Genomic DNA, 17,414 nt, shown 5'->3' with positions numbered 1-17,414 from the left:
CAGCTACTCATAAATGATCAATAAATGAACAACAACCCACCTTATTCTTTTTTCTTATCGTAAGAAGCTACTCTTCATTGCTTTAAACTTCTAAAATTGCCCTGAGGGATATAATAGTAATGAGTGTTCCTGAAAATCAAGAGAATGGACACTTATGGTAAGTAGCTTGAAGATCAGCCAAGTGAAAACTTGAATAGCTCCCAAGGAAGAGGAGTGAGGCATTCGAGCTCCTTTAGGAGTAGCAAGTAGCAGTGATGCTGGTGTTCACACTGCCATGAAGAAAACCACTGCCATGTGAAGCTCCTAACACAAGTAAATATGTAGTATCTCTGAGGTATGTGATAGTATGTGAGAGTAGATCATGACAGAACTCTTCAGCAACCTTGTTTCTGGATTTTACCTCATCCAGCATCACTTGGTGTATGTTGAGGTAATGCACAAATTTTACTAGGTAATTAGTCTAGGACTTATTCCTCTAGGGTAGAAAGATGCTATCTTACTCCAATCATGTTGCTATAACAAAATACCACCAACTGGGTAGATTATAACAACAGCAATTATTGCTCACAGTTCTGGAGGCTGGGAAGTCCAAGACAGAGGTGCTAGCTTGTTTGCCTTCTGACACCAGGAGGAAAGTGGAAAGTAGTCATGTATGTCCCTGCAGGTATTTGTAGGTTGTCTTCCACCCTGAGATTTCTCTGCTGCCTCCCCTCCCTTAAACAAGTGTCAGAGAGGATTGGAGCTCTATCTTCACAGCGCTTGCTGACTTTTCAAGAGAAACATTTTTATTGTACAGATAGACCCACAGACATACTGAAATAGATATCCGCAGCTCTGTTGGATGTGTAGTATTTAGCTTCTTCGGTCTGTGTGTGAAACACTTCTAACATGCTTCCCCTCCTCCAATGCCCACAGGGCCACCAGTTTTCAGCCTGTTTTCTCTGTTCTGTTAAACACACCTCTTTTTCTAGCAGCTGAATGGGAAGGAGGACCCCCCTTTCAGTTGTCATCTTCCTCGAAACTGTTCACTCTAAACGAATTCTCACATTTCCCTTCTGAATCTATCTACCATCTCCCTCTATGTCCAAACTCCTCCTGATAGACAAATTTATTGAGCGCTTAAATGTATACCAGTTACCATTTGTCAGTGGCATTTAACCCTCACAAATATTATCCACACTACACAGTTAAATATTGAGGCTTAGAGAAAGTAAGAAACTTGCCAAAAGTTGCACACTTAACAAGTGACATGTCTAGGATTCAGGCACAAAAGATTTGAGCCCAGAGGCCATGCTCTTAACCATGAAGTGAAACCCTCTAAACAGGAAGAAGTTAACACCTGTTCAAGGGAAATGGAGGGTCCATGCTAGCTCCCTTATTTATACCAGCTGCCCGAGGGGAAAGTTTAACAGAAAAGTGTTCCCATTTAATTTTTCTGTTTCTTTAACCATTGAATTAAACAATAACACATCCTCCTTAAATGCAATCTCTCTTTGATTCAAGCTTTCTGATTATTTCAGAAACTTCAGTGAATAGTTTATATCTTCATAATTTTTTTCTTTAATTTCAGAACTTTGTGAGAAGGATAATGCTATTTTCTTTTAAGTGATTAGATAATTTTGTAATTTTCTATGCTAAAAAGTATACTTATACTATAGTATATATAAATTCTATGTATTTAGTGTGTACTTTTGTTAAAGCATTGTAAAATAACAACTGAATTGTACTCCAATAAATACATCATTTTCCTCAACATTGACTTAATGTGCACTATAGTTCATATTTTTTTCTGATTAGTTCAGAATTAGAGAATTACCATTTTGAGACTGGTTTTTACTAACTCTAACTTCCATGTTCCTAATTTCCATGTTCCTAATGAATAAACTAAGCTTTATTTATCCTTAATATTTTCTGACCTCTTCACTTCAATTGAAATCTGGATTGTTTCAAATGATTCCCCTACCATCTCCACCACAAATTTAGCTTTCTCTTTCTCTAGTATAAGAAGAGCCAGCCTGCTTCTTACATTTAGGCCACTTTCTGATTATTATTCTATAATCTCTGTATTCCCCTAATTTTAACTTACTGTTAGGAAGTAAAGTTGGCCCTCTCTCTATTCAAACCACTCCTGTATCCTCCAGAACCAGCGCCTACTTCTACTTTCCTGAATGAGGTCAACTACACTTCACCAAGCTTAATGTTTTTTAATTTTAACTAATTAATTTTTTAAAAATTAATTTTATTGAAGTATAGTTGATTTACAGTGTGTTAGTTTTAGGTGTACAGCAAAGTGATTCAGTTATACATATCCATATATCTATTCTTTTTCAGATTCTTTGCTCATATAGGTTCTCATAGACCAAGCTTACCAATTTTATAGTTTCATTGCCTGTCTTCATCTATGCCATGACCTCATTTCTCATTCACATCTCAAAATTAAACTTTCAGAACTCCATTGCAACAACGATCAGTGGTCTAATGAACTTGTATAAGATGACCAGAAGTTGAAGTATTGTAAGCATTAGTAATATAAAAGTCCAACTTCTGTCTGTTCTGCAAATGAATATATGTTTAATCCTAAATATATGTTTAGTACTAAAAGTTTCACCATGGTAGTGTGAGTCTTTCCAAAATTTATTACATTCCTATTATATGCCAAGCACTGACTTACTCTTTGATTTCATTTTCCCCCCAATTTTGTTTTCCAAACACAGAATGACAACTTGGTGAAAAAAAACCCTGCGGTATATACCAAATACCAAGATGTGCATCCTCTGCCCATCCTCATTTCTGTATTCCCACTCATCCCATCGTAATTAGATTCTGCCACTTTTCTCCTGAGCCCTATAATAGTCTCATGTCTACTCACTTCCCATCTCTTCCCCGTCTTTTAATCTCAAATACAGTTCATACATACAGAACGTCACCTGAATGATGTTCATAACTGATGGCTGCTTGCTTTCTTAAGAATGCTTAAAAGATGCAGTGTTGGAAGAGAAAGCTGTCACCACCTGCTGACTTGTGCCCAAAGTCTCAGAGGCTGAAACTTCTGCTTTCATAAATGGGGAGGTCCAGCACAGAAGTGAATTGAAGAAGTGCCACAAAAGAGCTTATGAGCCTTTTAAAGACTTCCCAGGAGATATACACACACACATACATGTACACAAGATGTTCAGTGTGATTTCAGAGAAATTCTCAGAGACCTCATATGTCTCGAACACTGGGTAAGACCTCTGCTTCCAGACATTCTAAAATTTACTCTTGAATAATGCAACCCAGAGAGTGGAGTACTTGGACCAAATTACTTATATCCCTTATAGTATTATTTCTGGCAAATTACCCCATCCGCTTTTGGCTTGCATAACACACAATTACAAGAACTTCTTTTCTATCTATTGGTAGAGGTCCTCTTCCATCACATCCTGTATACAAAGACTATATAAGTGCACATAATGTCTTACATATTATTTCATAGGGTTAACAGATACTTGGTGTCCAATGTAGAATAACATGGACTATGGGCTAACAGTGTTCTATAAAGAATAAAGTAGTTCTTTGTAAACTAGACTGTTTATATATTTCATACACACGCTTTGTTTCCCAGTTATTCTCTCTTATCACTTAATAAATTCTTTTGATGTCTTTTCTATATCATTTGTACTAAAGTGAAACAAAGCAAGATGTTTTTGATTGCTCCATACCTGGACAAAAGTGTTAGAATGGAAGCCTAGAGGCTGCTATGGTGGTAGCAGTCATAATGAAAATGAGAGAACCCCTAAATGGATGTGGTTTTCCTGCTTCAATTACCTGGAGATTGTTTTCCAGTGCTGACACCAGGATGTTCTGCATTTTGCTTTAGTGAAAGGAATGAGTGTTTCCTCTACAGTTTTAATTATAATTTTGTTTCCTCTAAAATGGCTATGTAATTTCATTGACCATTGAGTTAATACAAAGTGAACTCCTTGGCCTGGCCCTCCAGGCACTCCAACTGTTCTAACCTATCCCTGCTGCTCCATCACCTCCCCTTCTCCTACACATGGGCCTGTGCTGCCATCAAACTGCACAAACCTCTCTTCTCTCAAGTGCTGGGGAGTTTTCTAATCTCTGTGTCACTTTTCATTCTGCTGATTATGTCAGGAATCGGATTTTCTTAGATGCGATGCATACTAAATCTACTTTACACGTATAACATGCTTATATAGTTAGTAAATTTGACAAAAAATTATTAAATGATACCTAATGATGACTACATTATAAAATCATATATATATGCTTTTTCATATATATTCATGTCTTTCAACACTAACCTCACCCTCTCCATTCTCATAATACTTAAAATATGCTTGCTTTATGTTGTCCAGGCCATTGCATGTGGTGCTCTCTTTGCCTGGACTTCTCTCCTTCCTCCGTTCTTCTACTTGCTACCACTTCCCCATGTAATGACCCGATTTGGAGAAGACTTGTTTCTGCTTCTCTTATGGGTTCCCTTAGTACCCTATTCTAAGTTCTATTAATTCAGACTGCATTGTAACTCCCTGTTCATTGTCTTACTTGCTCATTGTGTCCCCAATGCCTATACAGCACCTAACGTTTGGAAAGTACTCAAATAAATGAAAGTTGGTGACATTGAAATACATGTATAACTGGTTTAGAAGAGTTAAATGATCATTGTTATTGAAAGTCATAAAGATACTTACGCCTTTGACCCAGTAATCCAGGAGTCAAAAATTCAAATGCTTTCAGGGTCAAGCAGGTAATCTAAATGTACAATGTTGGCCTGGGGGAAGGCAATGGGAATACAGGTTACTGTACTTGCCTCACCTAAACACATTCAGATTTACACTTTTATAAATACTGTCGATACAAGCCAAACAAACCATAACCCCTGTCTCATTCAAAGAAACAATTCTGTAGAGGAAAAAAATATTCATAATAATATTATTTGTGAATCTATCTGTAATAAGGAAAAAATGAAGACAAATAGCTAGTAATAGGAAGCGGATTAAATTAAATATAGATTGTATCCATTAAATATCATGTATTCTTTAACATTAAAATAATCCCCCAATTGTAATATATGAAAAATGCTTTCGTTATTGGAAATGGTGAAGGAATAACACAAAACTCTGTGTTTGCTGTAATTGCAACCATGTAAAAATATACATCCTTGTTAAAAAAAAAGGATTATGCAAAATGAAGATAACTATGTTAGGGTGCTCAAAATAGAAATGATTTTTGTAAAGTTCAGCATTTAATAATGCCGTCATTTTTCCAATCCTAGTCTCTGGAGAAAGCTTTGGCAATATCTCTTGGAGTCTTAGAAGATGATACCTAGCAAGCAGAACCAGGTTACTTTGGGTAAAAGCTGAAGAATATGAATTGTGGGCTGAGCTACAAATAACATTGTCATAGCAACCTCCAAAGATTTCATAGAAAAGGCATGACTTGGATTTCTCTTTTTTTTTTTTTAAGGAAAATGACTAACAAGATCCCTTTTAAAACAGTTCCGATATAGTGCGGGATAAGATACAATAAGTTTGATAAAGAGTTTTGTTGAGAAATTGGGATAACCTGGCAGAACCTTGAGATCAGAAGTGAGACTCCCTAGTGTAGCCTTAGCACATTATTTTGTGTGTGTATTGATTAGTTTTCAGTGACGTAACACTTATGTGATGCCAATCTGCCTTCCCTGCAGATAATATTTATTTAATAATAAAATATTAAGAACAATATAATAATTCTATAATGATAATAATGGTTATTGTTAGTAAAAAAAGTTCAATTCTCCTTGTTAAGAGACATTTAATATATTTCTCTGATTCTTTATAAAGGCTTGATTATCTGTTCTCAGGGTTCTTCTGTGATACTATATATAACCTCCTGGAAACAGAGGACTGTGGAAATACTGATAGTGTCAACGGAAATCATTGTAACTTCTTTGGAAAGGGCGTATTCCATCAGTCTCATTGCCTCATTTGTTAAGCTGAATCGCCATCCTCAGTGACAGATCTTTTCAGTGTCCAAACTTCCTGCAAGGATTTATGTATTAACCCCATTCTGTTTGAGTTTAGATCAGGAGTGTCCCTTAGGTTATTTTAGGAGCCCAGGTTTCCTGTAGTTTGCAAAAGCTGGCCCAGCCCACTGGCAGAAAATCTGCTTCTGATAGCATAGTCCTGTGGTAACAACTTTGGTATCTTGCACAGATAAGCAGCCTTGATATAGGTCCATGTGGTTAAGGAGGAAGACATTGTCAGTAATTACTTTTACGGGGAAAATGCTAGTTAGCAATTTTTTTCCAGTTCGAGGTAAACATGTAAATCTGGGCTTATCATAAATAGCAATATATCCAAAGTATCATTCTCAGACTACACACAAATTTTTGACTCTAGCTTTCTGTGTAACGTTAGAAAAACAAACAAACAAAAAAGCATAGTCAGATCACCTGTTACCTCAAAATAAGGAGCTGTGTGGCAGCATCGGGAAGCATAATGAGTGAAGCCAGAATTAACAAGTAGCAGGGCTGAGTGTGGAACCCCTGCAGTTCAGGCCTGACCATTGAAACTGGCACCTGATTGCCCTTACAAGTACTACCTGTTCACTCAGTTCTTGAAACAATCAAATGTATACCGTAAATATCATGGTTCTGCTAACACCTTTTGTGTGTTTTCTGAAGCCACTGGTAGAACTAACCTTTTTAACCATCTGCTGAGGACAGAAGTCACGTTATAAGTCAAGTGGAACTTTGAGTTCGATTTCCATTTCTAAACATTTGACCGCAAAATTAAACCTCTTAAAGAAGATTCTTAAAGAAGAATTCAGTCTTCTGGGTAAGTGGGATCTGTCCACTCGTTCATTCAACAGTTACTGAGCTGCTGCTTCATGTAGAATGTACAAGTGGGTTAAAAGATGTTTGAGGAGATTACTGTCTCGTTAGCCATCCAACTAATCATCACTCATGCTGAAGTTTTGAATCAGAAAAAAAAAGAGTTGAACCAATATTTGTTAAATTTTGCACACAAATAGCCCTAGGGAGCACAGAAGGGAAGATTTTTTCCATTGAAAAAATGTATGACTTTTCTGAATAAATTAATATGTATCTTAATCATCTACGTTTCAAATGAGGAAAAGATTAATTTAACAGAATCATTCTGTAAAACCCCTACTGCTTTGAATCCTATGAGAACTTGTTGCTAATTTGAGGCTTTCAAATTTAAAGTCATAAGATAAGTTGAGCAGTCAATAACCTTGAAATTTAGGAAAGTGACTGACATGGACTAGCCAGAACGTTTTTTGCAGTAATTTGATTTATAACTCTGCCCTAATCACTCTTAAAAATCAGCTAGACAGTAAAAAGTTCTCTACCTTCAAACCTCTTGATGCAGTTTTGCAGATTAATCTGAATGGGTTGAAAATTTGATGAAAGGATGGAGAGCATCTAAATTTAGTTTTTCTGGATAGCCACACACAAAAGAATGAGACTAGACCACTATCTTATACCATACATAGATATCAACTCAAAATGGATTAGAGACTCCAATGTAAGATCTGAAACAATAAAACTCCTAGAAGAAAACATAGGCAGTATTCGCTTTGACTTTGGTTTTAGCAATATCTTTCTGCATATGCCTCCTCAGGCAAGGAGACAAAAGCGTAACTAAACAAATGGGACTATTATCAAACTAAAAAGCTTCTGTACAACAAAGGAAACATCAACAAAATGAAAACCTACCAAATGGGAGAAGATATTTGCAAATCATGTATCTAATATCCAAAATAGATAAAGAATTCAAGCAACTCAACAACAAAAAAGCTAACAATCCAATTAAAAAACGAGCAGAGAAACTGAATAGATATTTTTCCAAAGAAGGTATATAGATGGCCAACAAGCATGTGAAAAATGTTCAACATCACTAATTATCAGGGAAATGTAAATCAAAACCACAGGGAGATATCACTTCACACCCATTAGAATGGCTATTATCAAAAAGACAAGAAATAAGTGCTGGAGAGGAAGTGAAGAAAAGGGAACCCTTGTGCACTTTTGGTGGGAATGTAAATTAGTGCAGCCACTATGGTAAATCACATGGAGATTCCTCAAAAAGTTAAGACTAGAACTATCATATGATGTAGCTATTCCACTTGTGGGTGTTTATCCAAGGAATACAAAAACACTAATCTGAAAAGATATATGCACCCCTGTGTTCATCACAGCATTATTTAGAATAGACAAGATGTGGAGACAACCTAAGTGTTCACTGATGGATGAATGGATAAAGAAGATACACACACACTTACAATGGAAGAATAGCCATAAAAAGATGAAATCTTGGCATTTGGGACAACATGGCTGGACCTTGTGGGTATTATGTTAAGTGAAATAAACCAGATGGAGAAAGACCAATCCCATATGATTTAACTCATATGTGGCATATAAAAACAAGCAAAACAAAATGAATGAAGAAACCAAACTGAAACAAATAGATACAGAGAACAGAGTAGTGGTTAGCAGAGGAGAAGGGGGTGGAGGGAGGGCAAGATGGGTAAAGGGGGTCAACAATATGATGACAGTTGACAACTAACCTTTTGGTGGTGAGCACACTGTAGTTTATATAAATGTCAAAATATAATATTATACACCTGAACCTTATGTGTGATAAACCCATGAAACTATAAATAAATAAAAATTTAATAAATAAATTTACTTTCATTAACTTATGAAACAGCAACATACTTTGCCCAATTTACTTAGCTTCAGAATTTTCATTTGTACAGTTTGAACCAGAAGAAGTACCTTTTTATTGGTTTATTTTTTTTTCTAAAATTCTAAGACTAAATTGTTATTACAATGTCTTCACAAAATTATTAATAGAATGCCTTCATAATTATCTCACGTAAATATTTAGATAAATAGCTATGTAATAGCTGAATTTTCTCAAACTGTTAAAATATTATTTCTAAAGGTATATTTCAGGTTAAGAAGGATTAAGCTGCAGAGATATAATGTTTAATGATATTTCTCAAGTGATAAGAACTTACTGTCAGAAGCATGTAATGTATTAGTACCCTCATTATGGAGTTCAGATTCTCTCTTCAGCAGAAAATGCTCAGGGCATATGTGAGTGATGATAATTTTTTTTTCTATGCCTATATTCCTATAGCATTTCTTATCATGATGTCATTGGGTAACTGCATTTAAAGTGGGCTCTTAGGGACTTCCCTGGTGGCGCAGTGGTTAACAATCCACCTGTCGGGGCTTCCCTGGTGGCACAGTGGTTGAGAGTCCGCCTGCCGATGCAGGGGACACGGGTTCGTGCCCTGGTCCGGGAAGATCCCACATGCCGGGGAGCGGCTGGGCCCGTGAGCCATGGCTGCTGAGCCTGCACATCCGGAGCCTGTGCTCCACAACGGGAGAGGCCACAGCAGTGAGAGGCCCACGTACAGCAAAAAAAAAAAGAATCCACCTGTCAATGCGGGGGACACAGGTTCGAGCCCTGGTCCGGGAGGATCCCACATGCCGTGGAGCAACTAAGCCCATGCACCACAACTACTGAGCCCGTGTGCCACAACTACTGAAGCCCACGTGCCTAGAGCCTGTGCTCTGCAACAAGAGAAGGCACCGCAATGAGAAGCCCGCGCGCCACAACGAACAGTAGCTCCCACTCCCCGCAACTAGAGAAAGTCCACGTGCAGCAATGAAGACCCAACACAGCCAAAAATAAATAAATTAGAAAAAAAGATGATTCTTTAATAAATCAATCAATCAATAAATAAAGTGTGCTCTTAAGCATTTGCCAATTAAAGAAACTCAACATAAAGACCCAAAGACCCCATCTGAGTTTGCTAAGTGATGCAGTGTTAATAAAACTGTGGCTCATTGGAATGTAGTGTGTTACAGGATTTTTTGCACACTTAGCTCTTCAACTGATTTGGTTTGGATTTTAGTCAAATTACTTGGTACCTTGGTTAAGTGGGCTTGTGAAAAATACCTGATATATACAACCACTTCCTTTGGAGCTAATAGCTATGTGTTTGCTAAGTATTTTGTGAGCAGAAAAGATCAGAGAGCAAAGAAAGCTGGATTTCCTTAAAAGCACTGAACTGTAACATGTATGTAAAGACTGGGTAATTACTGGGCAGAAACAGGCCCGCCAGTAAAAGCCAAATATATGCAGCTCCCTTCTTCTGCTGAAAATCTGTCCTAGTTTCATGTTAAATTATATATTAAAAGAATACTGCATTTTTCTATAATGATGTTTTTATAATATAGAGGGTGTTTCTGACCAAAGACTCTACATCCACAATATATGATAAAAGCAAAGGTATAATGATAAAATATCATACTCAACTCATTTAAGTAGTAAAGTATATTCTAAACCTCATAATGGACAAATACAGTCACTGTGAGGTGGTTCTATAAGTCTCTAATATATTTTAAAAAGGTATATATCATGTTCAAACCAATTTCTACTATATCTTAAATTATAACTATATAAAATGAACCCATTAACTTTAATGACCACTTATTTACACTAATATAAGTCTGTTCCCCAACAAGAAAGATGTACATATGTATATGGGTGTTTGTATGAGTTAGATAACTGGCATCTTTTAAAAAACTGCTCAAGAAAGTTTGAAGTAATGAATTTTCATGTAGCATGAGGAGGTAATCAAAATCATTCTCCCATATTTCCTTAATTCTAAGGTGCCATATGTTGTATATGTCCTTAAGTTAGTGAAACTTTTTTTGGAAAGAAAAAGCAAGTACACCCAATGCGCACATTAGAAGGAAAATTCTGGTTTTATAAATTTTATAATGAAAAAAAGAAAATGGAGTACATATTTTTATTTACCTTAGAATTAAATTTGAATTTAAGCTTAATTTCTACAGTAACCTTTAGAAATTTTTATTATGCAGTCTTTCTTGATGATAATTTGTAATTTGCTATGATTGATTTAGAATTTCCAAATTTCCATCCATTTTTAGAATTCAAAATTTTGGCTAAAACCATCAATTATTGGAAATCCTCTCAATGTAGACTGTGCATGAGGCCAGTACCTGAGCTGATCCTCTAGGGAGCTTCATGGAGAGTATAATAAGGGGAGCCCTTGTTGAGTAATTTATAGTTGATTAACATCATCATGAATTGCTCCCAACTTTATTCATGATTCTGAACACTTGAGATAATTGAAATACCAAAAGAACGAGTATAAAGCTATTAGGACGAGTGGATACTTGAGCCTACTCACAGTCTCTTTGAGGCAGAGGCTCATTTTGTGCATAAGTGTAAAGAAATATATTTTTGGAAAAATAATTCTAGTTCCAGTTAGAAGATGGTGAACTCAGAGATTTCATTGATCACTGCTCAAAGTGTTTAGAGCCATTGAAAACATTTCCCCCTAGACATTGACATGATGGACTTATTTTAATCAGCAATTACAAAAGTTGACCAAGTGCCAGGCATCAGTGAGTAGATTATTGGGCAAAAATCAGTCTTTCCCCCTTGTACAAAACCTGGATGCATCCTGTCCAAGGACAGACTTAAACAGGCAAGGGAAAGTTTATTGAAAACGATTGCAATTGGAGAGAGAGATTGGACTAAACTCTGCTGAAACAAAAGGTGGGACAGTTTACCAATTCTGGAGTGAGCTAGTGGACTGGTACTGGAGGACATTAGGAGGAGACTGGTTAATGTGATTAGGCCATCTGTGTTTGCTAATCAGCACTTATTGAAGTTAGACTCTTGCCCTCCCACAGAGAATGCGGTGCTATCTTTCTTGATGATTACATTTCGAAAAATGGCTCCCATGTCCGTGAGAAAGACATTCCTGGGTTGTAAATCTGGCAAGATTACTAGAAGAAGATTTACGTGTCAAAGGGGTGAAAAAAGAATTTGCATGTTTTTTAGAGTGAATGTTCTAAATAAGGGGAGGTCAAGGGCCTATAAGTCAGGAAGAAACCTGTCTAAAGTTTTATTAAGCTGAAAGGAATGTGAAGGCTGTCTTGGTCCATCTAAACCTTGAACACAGGTAAAGATGTTTGCCAACTCTAGAGAAAAGCCTACAAGTACGGCAAGCTCCTTTACCTTTAATCTCCCATCCTCCCTAATCTGATTTAGATATTTCCCTTGTGTTGTCACAGGCTTACCAATATCACAGAATTTATCAGGTCAAATTGCAATTTTTTGTCTGTTTACTACTCTTGACACTAGACTGTAAGGTACCTGAGAACAGGGATCCTGTTGACATTTGTAACCACAGGACCTACTGTAATTCCCCTTACCTCAATTCATGCCTGCTAAAATAAACTGAATTCTAAAAAAATAACAGAAAAGTAGCTGAGATAGGAAATAAGAATGTGGGAATTACAAAAAAATTAAGAGCCTTTAGTTTAGTAAAATGAAGATGGTAAGGGAATATGATCAGAAGCCATATATTCCTAGAAGGTATGAAATTTTCTAGTAAATCCTAGAAAACTAGAAGTTGGCCACACCCAGTGGAGATAGGAAAGAGGGCTCACATTTAATGTACACTATATGGTAGACACTATGTTAGCATATCAAATTTAATCCTTTATCTGTGAAGAAAGCACTGCAAACCCTATTTTATAAGTAAGAAAACTGATACCTGGAGTGGCCATATACCACCTCCAGAACAGTGAACCAAGATTTAAACACTCACCTTTATGGCCCCAAAGCTGTTAAATTTGGCTGCCTTAAACATAAATTATAATAGTTTAAGTTTAGGAGAGAAAAATGACCAATACTTTTAACTTTGCATATGAGATGATATCCCTAAGAAGGGATCACCCTCAAAATATAAATAGAATCAATAAGTATCAGATGTGTCTTTAAATACTAGAGACAAGCAAGGTTGTAAAGAAAACTGGTGATGTTTGGGGGTACCTTGCAAAACTTTTGAAGGTGGTGTCACCACAAGGAGACTCTGTCTCTTGGTAGCACCATCAGCTCTGCTTCTGGATTGGATGGATTTTGAGATGACATTAGAAGTGCTCTTCTCTTAGAGTTAGGACATTCTCGGATTCTTTAGTAATGAAATACCTTTGATTCTTTGCTTTATCACCAAAAAAGATGGTTTAAAGGAACAACCTTTTTGTTTTTCCAGATACACACTGGGAATGCTATTTACTAACTCTCACTACATGCTAGAGATATGATGGTAGTCCCCTTATATATCGCAGTATACCGTACAGAAAATATTAAGGCTACTGGCATCAGTCCCATATGGTTAAATAAGCTATTTAAAGGAGGATATTCCTGAACTGGAGAGGGATGTCTGGGACAAGAGCAAGCAGGATGAGGATTTAATCAACAATTTAGTTTTCTCTGGAAGCCTGATAAAATTCAAATACCCATGTCTTGCTTACATGGGACTTATTTTTCAACATAGTATGGCTTGACAATTTTTCTTAAGAATTTGGGATGAGAAGGAAAAACATAATAATTTAATCTAGTCAATAAAAGGAATATTGATGTTCCTCATATTTCTTTGAAGTCCTTTGGTAAATTTCTTGACTTTTCATCTGACTGACTTTTACCCTTTTCTAGAAAAAAAGCATACCGGGAGGAAGTAAGACCTAGTGCTTTTTAGTGTACTCTTGGCATTCTTCCAACTCTTCTGGAAAACATCATTCTATCACTTATATTCCTGTAGAACTGTAAGTTGAAATGAAGAACCCTCTTACCCAGCCTCTTACACAAAAGTATCATGATATTCTTTAAAAGACTCTATCCAAACAGACACATTTTAAATAATTATTAGTTCATCATCATGAGCCAAAAAGACTGCAAGGTTGCTTAGCAACAGAATCAGGCACTCTTAACAGGAACATGCATGGGAACAATGGTGAAAAGTGATGGAGATCTTACAAAGGCAAATTCTTTGAATTAAATCTTTGTGAAAAGACATCACGGGGAAAATGAGTTTTTTAACCTAAGAATTGTTTCCTGAGATTGATACATTATTTCATAGCTAAACATCAACCACTTTCCATAGAATAGATAGAACAATGGAAGTTTTAGTCTTTACATAATTTAGGGCACTTACAAAACATTATTTATCAGTGTTAGCTTGAAAATGAATAATATTTCTGTGTTGTCCCATTATCTTTAAAACTGTATAGATACATAAAGAAAGGAAGTTACTTACAAAAATAAATACTGCAAATGTATTTGATTAATGACGTTCTATTTTTATGTCATACATAGACTATAAAAAATTGTATTCTTTTAAATTTGAACAAGATATAAGTATATATATATATATATATATATATATATATATATATATACACACACATACATACATACACACAAACATGCATTATCTATCTAATTCCCATTTCCAGTGGAAAAAAAAAAGAAAAGAAAAGAAAAAGCCTGCAAAGCATTGTCTCTTTGGGACTCCTAGATTGACTAATTTTTGACTAGTTTGACTGAATGGGCTGATTTTATACTACAATACCTGTAAAGGCACTAACTTGCTTCTATTAGTAAATGGAAGAAAATCCAGTACATATGGGCTCTGTTGATGCAATATGTAAACACCCAGCAAGTTCAAAGAGTAAGCTCAACATCCTGGCAGAAGACCTCAACTTTGACCCTAGTCCCATCTCTGGCTTGGACAATTCACTTAACCACCATAGACCTCATATTCCTCATCTATAAAAGGAGGCCTCCAAGATTACTTTCAGCTCTAAAATTCCTAAAGTTCATGTCCATCAACTCTAAGTAGCATCATTCTTTTTTTCTCACAGAAGAATTGTTTGTTTTAGTGCATTGGTTATTTGACTACTGTCTTTATGTAAATACTAGAAGTAGCAGGCTTGTTCACCAATACATTCAGGTATCAGGCAAAAAACTTTCAATACTGGGTTTTTGTTTGTTTCTTTCTTCATGGCTGATTGCATGTTGCAGAGCTGATTTTTAGTTTCTGGAAGTTAAAAACATGCAGGTGTAGATATAATATGCTGCAGCCATTTATATCACCAGCCATAATGTTTTAAAACAACTGGCTTTTTTGCCTAGTCTTTAGAAGAGGGTTAGATGAGCACTTCTGTTTTCCTTTTCTTGAGAAGTTTTATAAAAACACCAAAAGGTCATCTTTAAAAGGTCAGACAAGATTAACAACAAAATCTTGGAAGACAGCCAGTCCACCAAGGAAACAAACCCAAAGGACTCTTTACAGATGCAAATCTTAAATAAGCAACAGAACCTGAGAGTGGGGTGAGGGCAGGGGAGAGAAATACGTTGTAGCAAAGAAATACATTCAAGAGATGCCTCGTGGCATTGAACTGTTGGAAAGGAGTAGCAGTAAACAAACCTGGCCCCCAGCAATTGCTAAAGGGCACATTCATTAGGAAGTTGGAAGCAAGAAGTCTAAGATCATGAGTCAGAGAAGCAGAATCATGAGCCACACCCACACTGGGTTCTATATGCTATTGTTAAAACAAAGAGAAGTTGATGTAAATCTTTTAATTGCAAGGCATTGAAAAAGTGGTTATTAATCCCACTAGTTGATGCCAGGCCAGGTTTCTGATTATACAACTGAGGATGTAGCTCTATAGTCCTGACAGCTGGGTAGTAGAGAAGATGCAGTTTTCTTCCCACAAAAGTACCACTTCTCCTACTAACAATTCTAAAGGGAGAGAAAGCCTTTAACAGAGAACACGTTAAAGGAGAGTCACAGTTATTTAAAACCAGAAACTTAAATATTGATGGAAGAAGCAAGTAGGTTTAGGAAGAGAGCAAGCTACAGAAATTGATAAAAGCTTTGCACTTTTAGTTGAAATTTTTAAAATTATAAACAGAAATGGAGAATTCTCTGCCATTTGTATTTTATCCAGTATTCAACTAAGTGGCCTATTAGTTTAGTAGGATGAAAAGTATCTTGCTGGCAAATGTGGAAACTAATACTGAAACAAAAATATAAGGCAGAGACATATTTTTGTAGCAAAGGATTTCACCAGCTTTGTCAGGGTTGACACAAGAATCATATTATAGGGGCTTCCCTGGTGGCGCAGTGGTTGAGAGTCCGCCTGCCGATGCAGGGGACACGGGTTCGAGCCCTGGTCCGGGAAGATCCCGCATGCCGCGGAGCAACTAAGCCCGTGCGCCACAACTGCTGAGCCTGCGCTCTAGAGCCCGCAAGCCACAACTACTGAGCCCACGTGCCACAACTGCTGAAGCCCGTGTGCCTAGAGCCCGTGCTCCGCAACAGGAGAAGCCACCGCAATGAGAGGCCCGTGCACCGCAACGAAGAGTAGCCCTTGCTCGCTACAACTAGAGGAAGCCCGCATGCAACAACGAAGACCCAACACAGCCAAAAATAAATAAATAAAATAAATTTAAAAAAAAATCATATTATAGTTATACTTAATATAAATGTTAGATTATGTAATACATACATGTATATTCAGTAGAAATAGTCAATAAATTGTACATAATGTACTACAGTAGTAAATGTTAGGTTCTTTTCAATGAATACTTTATAGTGTTTTTGCGATCTTTATAAAGAACCTGGTTTTTAAATAAATACTATTTCAAATTTGGGGAATGAGAAGTTTAAAATAAGATGAACCAGATTTCTACAATCCATTTTCTGATGCTCAAAGTGGGCAGACTACAAAATGGAGCATGGCTGAGGCCATGTGGTCATCTGTGTGTTCCTTGCACTGTTTGAATTTTATGATACATCCGTAATATGCAGGGGCACAAATCACTCATAGGTTATGCTTTTTAGGCAAACTTTTACACACGAATAACAACTAATTAGAATAGACCTTAGCAAAACCGTGATGTTTGCTTGTTTCATCAAGCTCCACTTTCTGAGTTTCCCCTGTGAGTCTATTTATTGCTCTGTCTTCTCTATTCCCTAATACCCTCTGCAGAACCCTTATGCCCTCAAGTTCTCTTCCCTCTTGCACATCATCAAAACTTGCTTTTGGATCATTCAGGCTGAGGTAAAAATGACTACGATCTTAAAGCACAACCAGTATTTGAATTTTAATGGGAAAAAAAGATTTAAGCTAAAGGGATGAGATTCTGAGATAAAAGGATGAGAGTTGAGCGCCAACCATCAGTTAGTAGATGAGAAGACATTTTTAGGCATCAAAGCTTTTCCGCGGGCTTCCCTGGTGGCGCAGTGGTTGAGAGTCCGCCTGCCGATGCAGGGAACACGGGTTCATGCCCTGGTCTTGGAAGATCCCACATGCCGCGGAGCGGCTGGTCCCGTGAGCCATGGCCACTGAGCCTGCACGTCCGGAGCCTGTGCTCTGCAACAGGAGAGGCCACAACAGTGAGAGGCCCGCATACCACACACACACACACAAAAAATGCCCAGATAAAACATTTCATTTTCCCATTAGAGAAATGCAAATCAAAACTACAATGAGGTAT

The 17,414-nt window shown here is 36.8% G+C and overlaps 1 long non-coding RNA gene across 1 annotated transcript; it reads left to right on the top strand.

The window, feature by feature from the left end:
• The first annotated feature begins 2,444 nt into the window (after positions 1-2,444).
• LOC308611283 lies at positions 2,445-4,632 on the top strand. The gene is made up of 2 exons (XR_014014823.1): positions 2,445-2,514; positions 4,362-4,632. It is a non-coding gene; the product is annotated as an uncharacterized lncRNA (long non-coding RNA).
• Positions 4,633-17,414: the final 12,782 nt, after the last annotated feature.

This window comes from Mesoplodon bidens (assembly GCF_964165515.1).
Source record: "Mesoplodon bidens genome assembly, contig: HAP1_SCAFFOLD_1637, whole genome shotgun sequence".
In the NCBI taxonomy this organism is placed as follows: Eukaryota; Metazoa; Chordata; class Mammalia; order Artiodactyla; family Ziphiidae; genus Mesoplodon; species Mesoplodon bidens.
Note: the sequence above shows the minus strand (reverse complement) of the source record. Positions and strands in the feature narration are given on the sequence as shown.